Source organism: Pleurodeles waltl, chromosome 2_2 (genome assembly GCF_031143425.1).
Source record: "Pleurodeles waltl isolate 20211129_DDA chromosome 2_2, aPleWal1.hap1.20221129, whole genome shotgun sequence".
NCBI lineage: Eukaryota > Metazoa > Chordata > Amphibia > Caudata > Salamandridae > Pleurodeles > Pleurodeles waltl.
The window spans coordinates 475787495-475799692 of NC_090439.1; the positions used below are offsets into that span (position 1 = coordinate 475787495).

Here is a 12198-nt window from a genome sequence, read left to right on the forward strand (position 1 = left end):
TAACACCTAAACTTGTAATCAGGCCCTGTGTGTTTAAAGTGAGCTGAGCTGGTATCTGTTCTTCTGGACATTCTAGCTCCTCTGTGCTCCTCCTTGTTTTTTGTAGAAGGTTAACGGGTTGGGGTAGGGAATGGGACTTATCTCTATTCAGCTACAACCGGCTCTGCTGGGCCAACTCCCTCCCTTTCTGCTGGGTGATGGTTAGGCCCTCCAGGTCTGGGGCTAAATAGAATTCTTCTCGGGGGAGGGATAAGTTGAACAGGTATCAATAGGCTGGGAACGAACGATGGCAGCAACACCTACTCACAGGGAGTGACAATGCAATGAACAAGAAGAAATTATTCTCCAGGATTGGAGGGGCATCCAGGATGCAAACATAACAGACTCCCTCATAGGATTAGCCTGTCAATAAGGGAATGATGAAATTCTGGCCACATCCACAGTTGGTTACTGAAGGTGTTTTCCTTTCCTCACAAGGAACCCACATCGGGTCACTAAATACACCGAGATCCAGGAGTGGAATGCAAAGGGGGGGGGGTTGGATTGCCATTCTCCTTCCCTGGAGTTAGGGTTTCAACTTGAGAAGGTGTCTCAGTAGGAAAGTTCCCTTTTTAGCATGCCCCCCCGCCAACACAAACACGTTTTGCCTGATATCTGATGCTAACTTTACTAAGTGTGTGCTGGGATACTGCAAGCAAGGCCCCACCTCCTGTGTTCTTTCCTTAAAACTGTACCATTGCTTCCACAATTGCCACACCCCTGCCACCCAGATAAGTCCCATGTAACCAAACACACACACACTGCCATTGCAGACTGTGTGTGTTGTGTGTAGAGAAAAAGGTTAAGTGAACATGGCCACATCCCTGGGTGTCATGCCTACAAAACACTGCCTGTGGCACAGGTAAGTCACCCGTCTAGCAGGCCTACGGCAGGGTGCATTATACTACAGGTGAGGGCACAGCTGCATGAGCAGTGTGCTCCTACAGTGTCTCAGTCCATTCTTAGACATTGTATGTGCATTGTACGTGCAGTGTAGCCATACTAAGTATATGGGCTGGGAGTTTGTTATTACGAACTCCACATCTCCATGATGGCTTCACTTGGGTGGGAAGTTTGGTATCTAACTTCTCAGCTCAATAAATCCACACTGATGCCTGTGTTGGATTTATAGAACAATGCACACACAGAGCATTTTAGAGAGGCCCCCTGAAATTCACCCATCTCTCTAGTGTGTGGCTTGCCGGTCTATGCCAGCTTGCCACCACCAGACAAGTTTCTGACCCCATCGGGTGAGAGCCTTTGTGCTCTCTGGAGTCAGGGACAAAGCCTGCTCTGGGTGGAGGAGCTTCACACCTCCCCCCTGCAGAACACTTGGTGGTGAGCCTCAAAGGTTTCTGCTGATTGTTCTGCTGTCCAAGAGTACTCCAGCCAGTGGAGATGTCCGCCCCCTGGACCACACCCCACTTTTGGTGGCAGGTCCAGCAGGAAAATTAGTAAACACAATGAGTGTCCACCCCAGCTGGGATCACACCTAGGGTGCCCAGAGCAGAGGTGAACCCCTCTCTGCAGAATTCTCCATCTTGTTTTGGAGGAAGATAGCCAACAAGGTTAGGAAGGTGCCCTCCTCCCCAAAGGGAGTGGGCACAGGAAGGGTGTAGCCACCATGAGGGTCAGGTGCCATTGCCTACTGCCCTCTGACCCCTGTAAAGTCCATAAATCTAGTACTAAGGAGCACCCCTGAACCTTGCTCTGCAGTTTCCCAGTGACCTCAAAAAGAAGAGCTGCACTAGCAATGAAGACTCCAGACAGCATATGACTTGGCCCCACCGGCCTGTCTGCAGCTAGCTTTAAGAATCCTGCTACATCGGCCCAGTCCACAAAGAAACCTCCAACAAAGACTCCAGAGCCCACCGGATATGCAAGTCCTGTCCACTGTGCACCCGATGCCCACAGCCCATGTCCAGGTGGCTCACCGGACCAGTGAAGGTCCCCAGACATCTCCGACCCTGGAGTCCACCCTGGGTTGACCCTCCTGACCAACATGACAAGGCGTGCAGCCTGAATCCAGAGGACCCCCAACCCCGACCAGCTCCGGTCAAGTTTTCCGACGCCTAAAGGTACCACTGCACCCGCAACCCCCTGGCTTTGGGGAACCCAGCTGACGGTCCACCAATGTCCAGTAGCATCTCAACTTACCTGTCCAGCTGCTGGTTCACCTCACCAACCTCCCTGGTTTAAGCCTGCAGCCTCTTTGTGGAACCAGAGATCATTGTAGAATTGGATTGGGTGTACGACGCTGTGTTTGCTGTAGGTGTGTGTTTGGTGCTTACCTGTGCCCCACTCATCCCCCAGTGCTAATTTAAACACCCCCAGGCCTGTGACTCAACCCCATGGTACATACCTGCAAACCGTTCTCTTCTGAGCACCCCAGTCTGCACTGGTTTCCAATGAGCGCCCAACACCAACTTTGACCTCTGCACCCGGCAGGTCCTGTGTGGCTGATGGCACACCCTTGGTGTCAACTTGAACCTTGCCCTGTGGACACTCTAACTCCTGAAGACTGGGTCCATAAATCAAGTACTTACCTTTAAACTGTGTATGTACCTTACCTCCCTAGGACTGCATTGCCTCCAATGATATTTGCACTGTGTCTACTTTTGTTATTGAAAGTCTTACTTACCTGAAACCTGTATGAACTGTGATTTATAATCAAAGTGCATTTGATACTTGAAAGTGATACATTCTTGAAACTGTACTTACCAGTAACAAAGATTCTTTTCATTCTAGAAATAAAGAAACATACTTTTGTATACATAAAACATTGGACTGGAGTGCTATTGAGTGTGTGCCTCATTTCTTGACTCTGTGTGTGTACAACAAATGCTTAGCACTTTCTTCGATAAGCCTAACTGCTCACCTACACTAACACAAAAGAGAACATTAGTATTATCTACTTTGGCCTCTGTAAAGCCTCTGGGGATCCACTGTGCACAGTATACCTCATTTTGGTACAGTGTATACAGAGCCAGCTTCCTACAGTCTCTGTGACGGATTACCTGTGAAAGGAATTTGCCAGTCTGTCGGAAGGAGTTGGGCTTCAGTTCTTCAGATAGCGTCCCAGTAAAGAACAACCTGTCTGTGAGCTTGTGAAAGCTACTGGTGCTTTGGAAATCAAGGAGGCTACAGACAGCTTATCAAGTTAAGGACACTTGCTGCACATCAACATTGGGGGAGATAGGGGAAACTCTATTTTGTCATTGAAGTTGAGACTGCTTTGTTCCTGACCTCTCCTCTTAGGGAGTATGTGGGTGCTTCCAGTTACCAACTGGGGGAATGGTGTTGTGTTGAAGCACTTATCATTTGAACCCTTGGTACCTGCTCCAGGACTTGATTAGTCTACAGCTTTGTCCTTGCTTGTCCTTCACTAGTAGCAGGTAGCACCATCCCCGTGAGTGCCCTGCTATTAGAAAAGCTAGACTGTGACCAGTCAACTCTGTGGTATAGGCCTGCACAACTTTTGTCTCATCTGAGGGTATCAGGGTGGACTGGAACCCTGGCTAGCCACCACCCTCCAACAGCTATTCAAGTGGCTACTGGACTAGTGGGACTCCTGTAACTGTGCGGAGACACCAGGCAACCCTGACACCCCCAGAGCTTTTTCCTTGCCAAGGAATGATGGGCACTTTGGTTGCTTTCAGTGGTAGGACAAGGAATGTTCAACTTAATATCACCTGCTGACATCACACCACTGCAATACAAGTATTGGTAACATTGGTCTTGCTTTAAAGAGTAGCCCTGTGTGGCATAGTCTGCATAATGCAATTATAACTGTGTTTTATATTACTTAGTGTCTAGGTGCTATACTACTTTTGGGGTCAGCATTCTGGCACCGGGTTGTAGAGAATTCTGGTTTTCACTTTGTATCTTAGTTTTATGTGTAGCATATTTTCTTTTGTGTATTAAGGTACTTTTCAAGTAAAGCACTGACTGGATATTGATCTTATCAGCTGGTATTACAGTGTAAACTGCATTTGGAAAGTCTAACCCACCTCACCTCCTTGAGTAAGCCTGTACTGCTCTGTCTCACTAACCTGAGAAAGTAAAGTGTTGAAAAGTAGTACTTGGTTAGCCAGGTTAGGGTCCAGTAAAACTGTGGCCACGGGACACAAGCGGTGATCAACTCTAATTTATGCAACTGGAACCTATTAATCCTTAACTGCCCTGGTGCCCCAAGCAACCAGCCATCACAGGGGGAAGGCCAGGATAGCTCAATCTATCATTGGGGCTCATTCAGCCATGAGGGCTATAGCACCAAAAGCTTTATTCGGAAATTAAGTTTAGATTCTTTTAAATATATAGAGACAGTACTACTGCAGATATACACTTATCGAAGGTCCCTTTCCTGAAGAGATCACAGCAGCCATGGGGTCTTTACTCCTACCCAGTCACAAAATCGCTGCTCGAGGTGTGGGAAGCTGTGGCTGTATGCCATGGGCCGCCTTCATTACCCTCACCTCTCACACTCATAATCAGCATCTTGACTTCACCCCATGCATGCACAATGTGGCGTTCTGCCCCTGGCAAGAAGCTGGTTGCTGGTCCATAGGCCACTTCTTCAATGAGGAAGAACACATCCCCTTCAACCGCTTGAGAGGATCTTATGATCTTCTAGCGACGGAGCTTTGGCGCGATCAGCAGAGCCACCAACCCCAGGCTGCAGCAAGCCATCCCGACAGCTTATGAGCAATGGCTCATTGCAAAATATGACGATAAGCGCTTGGTCACTGACCTGTATGGCATTCTTCTACACGCCTCTCCAACACTCAAGACTCCAAGCCAAACAGCTGGGAATTAGAAATCGTCAGACAATTCTCCCTAAGGAATGGAACGAGATTTATTACAGGGCGCTCCAATTGGCAAGCAATACTGCAAGCATAGAGACAGCCACAATAATTATCACCTATTGGTATTTTACACCTCTCCGACTGCATAAAAGTAACCCCATGAGTAGCCCGAACTGCTGGCATCAATGTGACCAGACGGGGCCCTTGCTCTATATCTTGTAGGATTGCCCCAGAATTGCACACTTTTGGGAAACAGTACTAAACGATATAGACAATTGTCTAAAGATTAAATAACCGCAATTCCCGGCATATACAATCCTAGGCCTCCTAAACGCACTCACGTACCCACTCAAATCACACAGAGGCTATTACATTAGCATCCCCCTAGGAGTGTTCCACCAGACGAATCTGGCCCACTGGGGACACACAGAATACCCACATACGTAGCTTGGATACATCGCATGTGGTATGTCCTGGGGATGGAGAAGCTGTCCCTAGTATTGACGTCTCAAGGGGACTTATACAGAACTGTGGAGACAATACCTTAAACTCCTTTCCAAGGACTTCAGGGAACTGACTTGCCCTAAATATCTGCGACTACTACGACTCTTAGATGAGTAACACTAGACCTCGCTGAACCAATTATTCTCACATTCATAACAGCTATAGATTAAGCTCAAAGTTAATGTCCGCAGGTGATAAGAGTACTCGAGGACAGGGGGAGGGAAGACACGTGGGTGTGGATCCTTTACTTATTGTTTTGTTAGTGTTAGATTCATCTGTTGCGCACATCATAGCACCCCACCGGCCTCTGGTTGTAGGTGAGGGTATGGGTACTTGCAAAACCTCTCATTAAGATAGAGCTAAACCATAAATACACAGATTCTAAGATAATTCCTCCTAAATGCTCCTTTCATGTTGTTTTAATTTAAGTTTCACTGTGAGTGGGTTCACAATATTGTTCAAGTTTCTGGAGCTATTTTCCATTTTTGGTTCAAGTTGCCTAGGTTCTGTCCATAAAAATGTTCCATGCTGTACTCTAACTTCTGCAGAGAAGATGATGAATAACATCAGGCAAGTACTCATGGGGCTCCCTGTGTCAAGCATGATCATTTTCAAATTCCTCTGCATTATTCACTGACTCCTATATCACACTGGCCCATTCTATCTGAGAAAGAGATTCAAAATCCATATTTTAAGTCTGACCGCTGTGCTCTCAGGATGCTGGCCTTGTATTGCACTGGCAAGTAGAAAGGCTATTAAATCCTGGCTCTATAGTTTACAACTGCAACTGGATATGCTTCATTTAACAGGTTGTGGCCATTCTATAGGACTGTGGTTGTCTAATGGATGTTAATTAATGCATGCCTGTTTATGGACTTATTTTATTTCGCAGTTTTGCTGTAGCATGCCACCAATCATGGGTGTTCACTGCAGGCATCAATCATAAAATGGCTTGAGACCCAGAGTGGGGCGCTCCTTCCTTCTGGTGATCAACTACGGTCATCTCTCCTGATTAGGACAGGCTGGTAGCAATGGCAGACGTTTTGATCATCAGTGTAAGAGTAGGCCATTTACTGTTACCTGCGGAGGGAGACTGTGTATTGATCTGCAAGTGACTTTTGACACATGCTCGTTGCTGCATCTATGTGGGGCATAGATGACAAGTGCTTGTGTTCCCCGTAGAGTGTTTACTAGCATAAATAAGACAAACAAACAGATAGAAGTCAGAACAGAGCCCAACCAAACATAAATGTAAAATTGAGGGGGCATGTAAAACATTCCAGAGGTCTCTTTGAATGGAGCCAAGCTCCACTAAAGGCTTGGTGGGGATCAACTAGGCTTTAGATATGCAAGATAGAAGCAACCCACTTCTTGCTTCCCATCTTCCACAGAAGCATGGACAGATAGGGACGGCTGTTTTGGTTCTTTGCTCTATATCTCCAAGTTAGGGCTCTCTCTTCTCAATGCTTCTTGGTGACAAACTACCAGATCATAAATTTTATGTCTGAGCAGTTCTTCAGAAAGGATGTAAGAGAGACCCCAAGGCAAAGCTCTGCAATCGACATTCTAGCCTGCTAGCCAAGTATAAATATTAAATTCCCTAGATCAGTGTTCTGGGAATTTCTCATTGATCTGTGTCCAGCCACCACACTGTTGTATGCTGGAGAAATTCTGAGTTCCAGAAACAGTGTCTTTGGCATCCTTTCTCATTCTCAGATGTGAAACATATCTGAATTCCTGCAACAATCCTGCCAGAAGCACTACTTGGGTGAAAGCTTGAATAAAGGGAATATCACTGAGGAAACATGGTGCTTAAAAGTATCTCGACATTGAGGAGTTGGCAAGAAGAGCAACCTACAGCTCAGCTGCTTGGAGGAAGAAAGAAGTTTGGAGGGAATTGATTAAGCAATACGAGTTAAAAATAGAGCGCTATAATGGGGACAAAGCAGACTGTCGAAATCTGTGGGTGAGCCCACTGCTGTTGTATGGAGTTGCTAAGATGCCTCTCCATAGCCCTGGGGCCTAACAAGGAGTGATTTGTCCCAGGTGGAGAAGCCTTGCTGAGAGAAGCACTGCAATAACTAACTTTCACTGTGCTGACTGCGTCGTCCCATAAAAGTTATATGCATAATATATTGTTATGAAGTAAAAATAATATTCTTTCTATAAGAAAAATCACTGGTTGGACATAGTATGTTATCAATGGTCTGTTGAGCTCTGTGTCTAACCATACACCACCCATTTAAGTAAATCTTGGACTGTCCTGTGTCGCTATCCTGAGACTCAAGTAGTAAACTGGTGTATTTGATTAATAATTAAATTGTAGCCTACCCTGGGATAGCAGAGACAAACCACTCCAGCTGATTCAGTTGGAGCCCATTGATCTCTAAAACATAGGTTCTAGTATGCATGTCATGGGCACGACTAGGGTGCTTTTTAGGTCACACCCACTGACAGAATCATCTTTTTCATCCAGCTTAAAGTACTGGGCACGAGTTGTTGGGATGGAAAAGTCCCTCACAAAGTGACAGATGTATCCCAGTTGCAATGATGTCTGGATTTCTGGTGTTGATTTGTTACCATGGGTGGACACGGATCATGCATGTGCACCATGACACAGGGTTGAGGTCTGGTTGGAGAGGGAAGATGGACTCACAGGAATTCCTACTATGCATCAGGGCCCTGACCTCAGGGGGTGTGTGCACTGCTTGTGTATGTTGTATTTCAATTTGTTGTGTTATATAAATAATACTTCTGTCATAACAGACAGTATTAGACTGGTCAATCGTTTAGTACTTTTATTAAACGCACTTTGAGGTGTAAGCCATGTGTTCACCGCACTGTATGTATAATTCAACACCCCTCCTCCCCACAAAAAAAGCAACCAAAGAAGCCTTGGCCTAGTCAAGACACATTACCACTGAAAGCCAACTGCTGAAGGGGTACTTAAAAAGTTGCTTAGGATACCTAGCAGATCAGTCGCAAAGACGTCAGGAGTAAAAGGCCTCAACCCCAAAGTTGGGCCCAGTAGCTCTCACTTGCCCCGTGGCCCTCAGAAAAGGGTTCTGACACAGGTCATTTGGGTTTCAGCAATCTAATTTGTTCTAAAAGAGCTTTCCCCATTAAGAGGAAACATATCGATATGTCATCAAAGGTTTCCAAGGCACACAACAAAAAAGTTGTGCTATGGTGAACTATGAGTGCACCCTACTACTGAAATGCATACACCGCAACTCTCCCGATTCAGGCGGGAGGCTACCGATTTCACAGATAGTCTCCCACCTTCTGATTCCTGCATACAGAAACCCAATTCAGAGTTTTGTAAAACTGCCAAATATAAAGTGTTGATGCCTGTCACACAAGCTTCAATCTCCCAATCCAAGAATTACCTGGAATATGAACCCCTTGCACGCCATAGACGTAATGGTTACTAGCGCTCCCCCTGAGGGCTACCCCTCCACCCCCCGGTCAGGGCTGTAAGGGGAATCGCTTCCCCTTCCACCACAGATCACCCTCAGTGACGTCTGATGGCGACAGCACGCGAAATCGTGCTGACCTCATCAGAGGTCATCTCCCATCGCGATTGCGGAAGAGAAATGCTCAGCATTTATCTTCCGGTTGAGAGGAGGGGGCCAGCAGAGACATGAAAGGAAAGGGCTTTCCTTTCATGTCTCTGCAAGCATTTCTACTGCCCGATCCCGATGCGATCGGGCAGCAGAAATGCCCACTAGACACCAGGGATTTTTTTTTTTAAATGAACATAAGGGGAGCAAATAATTTTTAGGCCATTTCTGTCCCCCCTGGGAGCAGATCGGACTAATATAATTAGGCCGATCTGCCCCCAGGGGGGGCAGAAACCACTAGACACCAGGGATTTTTTTTTTATCTTATACTTACATATAAGGGGAGCGGCCCTTTGGGTGAGGGCCGCTGCCCAGGGGGGCAAATAATTTTTAGGCTATTTCTGCCCCACCCGGGGGCATATCGGCCCAATATAATTAGGCCGATCTGCCCCGGGGGGGGCAGAAAACCCCTAGACACCAGGGATCTTTTTTTTTATGTGTAGGGAGCGACTCCTATGGCAAGGGTCGCTCCCTGGGGGCCAAATTGTGTTTAGGCCATTTCCGCCTCCCCTGGGGGAAGATCAGCCTAACATAATTAGGCGGGGGCAGAAACCACTAGACACCAGGGAGTTTTTTTTTGTAATTATCCTTACGCATAAGGGGAGCGGCCCCTTGGGCAAGGGCCGCTCCCGGGGTGGGCAAAATATTTTTAGGCCTTTTCTGCCCCCCCTTGGAGGCAGATTGGCCTATTTTTAGAAGGCCTATCTGCCCCCAAGGGAGGCAGAAAGCCCACCAGAGACCAGGGAAGATTTTTCTTCAAAATAAGAGGGTGGGGTATGGCCATACCCCCACTACAAATAAATGGTGCCAAATTTGTTCTGCCCATCAGTGGGCAGATGGGGCAATTTATCCCCGATCCACACCCGGGGGGAGGGGGGCAGAAAGTCTACTAGATGGCATGGATTTAATAACAACAAAAAATAGTGGGGTGGTGGCTACCAACCAGTAGGGTTCTGGTTATGCCCCCATCCCAACTGAAGGGGGTAACAGTCTTTCAGCTCTCCCCCCGCACACTAAAACATCTTATCCCATGGCAAGCAAGAAGACTTTTGATTATTTTGGGTTTTGGTTTTACATTTGGGCCATGAGAGCTTGGTAACTCTCAAAATCGTCCCACTTGGAATAGTGAGGGCTGCACTTTTTTGACTTTAGGACGCTGCCATGTAGAAAAATCCACAAGACCCAGACACATCTGAAAACTAACCATCTGATTGATTCCAGGGTGGTGTGCCTCACATGCACCCGCACCATTTTCTTATCCACAATGCCCTGCAAACCTTCAACATTGCTGGAAATCACACATTTTTCCCATATTTTTTAGATGGAACCTTCCGGAATCTGCAGGAATCCACACAATTCCTACCACCCAACATTGTCCCATCTATACTGATAAAAATTCTGCTGCACTTGTCAGCCTAAAAATGTTTTTTTTTCAAACTGCCCTTTTGGGCCCGCTTTGGTTCCCCCTCAATTTTGACATGTTTTTGGCTCTTCCCTGTCACAGGCATTTGGCCCACCTACACAAGTGATGTATCATTTTTACTGGGAGACTGAGGGGAACCTTGGGTGGTAGGAAATTCGTCCCAGTGCGGTGATCAAACACAGAAATGTGGGGAAAAAGTGATTTTTTTCTAGCTAAATTTGAGGTTTGCTGAGGGTTCTGAGTAAGAAATCATTGGGGGATCCATGCAAGTCACACCTCCCTGGACTCCCTGGGGTGTCTAGTTTTCAGAAATGTCTGGGTATGGTAGGTTTCCCTAGATGGCTGCTGAGCCCAGGACCAAAAATGCAGGTTGCCCCCCCAAAAAACAGGTAGTTTTGTATTTGATAATTTTGATGTGTCCAGATAGCGTTTTGGAGCATTTCCTGTCGCTGGCATTAGGCCTAACAACACAAGTGAGGTATCATTTTTATCGGGAGACTTGAGGGAACGCTGGGTGGAAAGAAATTTGTGGCTCCTCTCAGATTCCAGAACTTTCTGTCACCGAAATGTGAGGAGAAAATGTTTTTTAGCCAAACGTTGAGGTCTGCAAGGATTCTGGGTAACAGAACCTGGTGGGAGCCCCACAAGTCATCCCATCTTGGATTCTCCTAGGTGTCTAGTTTTAAAAAATGCACAGGTTTGGTAGGTTTCCCTAGGTGCCGACTGAGCTAGAGGCCAAAATCCACAGGTAGGCACTTTGCAAAATACACCTGTTTTCTTTGGGAAAATGTGATGTGTCCACGTTCTGTTTTGGGGCATCTCCTGTAGCGGGAGCTAGGCCTACCCACACAAGTGAGGTATAATTTTTAGCTGGAGACTTCAGGAAATGCTGGGTGGAAGGAAATTTGTGGCTCCTCTCAGATTCCACAACTTTCTGTCACCAAAATGAGAGGAAAACGTGTTTTTTTTTGGCCAAATTTGGAGGTTTGCAAAGGATTCTGTGTAACAGAACCTGGTGAGACCCCCACAAGTCACCTCATATTAGATTCCCGTAGGTGTCTAGGTTTCAGAAATGCACAGGTTTGCTAGGTTTCCCTAGGTGCCGGCTGAGCTAGAGGCCAAAATCTACAGCTAGGCACTTTGCAAAAAAACAAATCAGATTTCAATGTAAAAATGTGATGTGTCCATGTTGCGTTTCCTGTGCCCGAGCATCAGGCCTACCCACGCAAATGAGGTACCGTTTTTATCGGGAGACTTGGGGGAACACAGAATAGCAAAACAAGTGTTATTGCCCTTGTCTTTTTCTTCATTTTTTCCTTCCAAATGTAAGAAAGTGTGTAAAAAAGACCTGTAATTGAGAAATGCCCTGTAATTCACATGCTAGTATGGGCACCCTGGAATTCAGAGATGTGCAAATAACCACTGCTTCTTAACACCTTATCTTGTGCCCATGTTGGAAATACAAAGATTTTCTTGATACCTATTTTCCACTTTTTATATTTCAGCAAATGAATTGCTGTATACCTGGTATAGAACGAAAACCCACTGCAAGGCGCAGCTCATTTATTGGCTTTGGGTACCTAGGGCTCTTGATCAACCTACAAGCCCTATATATCCCCGCAATCAGAAGAGTCCAGCAGACGTAACAGTATATTGCTTTCAAAAATCTGACATCGCAGGAAAAAGTTACAGAGTAAATCATTGAGAAAAATTGTTGTTTTTTTCACCTCAATTTCAATTTTTTTTTTTATTTCAGCTGTTATTTTCTGTATTTTCTGTTTTGTTATTAATTCTTGGATGGAGA

At 46.2% G+C, this 12198-nt stretch overlaps 1 long non-coding RNA gene across 2 annotated transcripts in view; it reads right to left on the reverse strand.

The window, feature by feature from the left end:
* The window catches only part of LOC138282419 (uncharacterized), a 266400-nt gene that overhangs the window by 253396 nt on the left and 806 nt on the right, over window positions 1–12198 (reverse strand). For both annotated transcript variants that reach the window (XR_011200948.1, XR_011200949.1), the window contains exon 2: window positions 4790–4875. This is a non-coding gene — a long non-coding RNA (uncharacterized lncRNA). The remainder of the gene's footprint in view (window positions 1–4789; window positions 4876–12198) is intronic.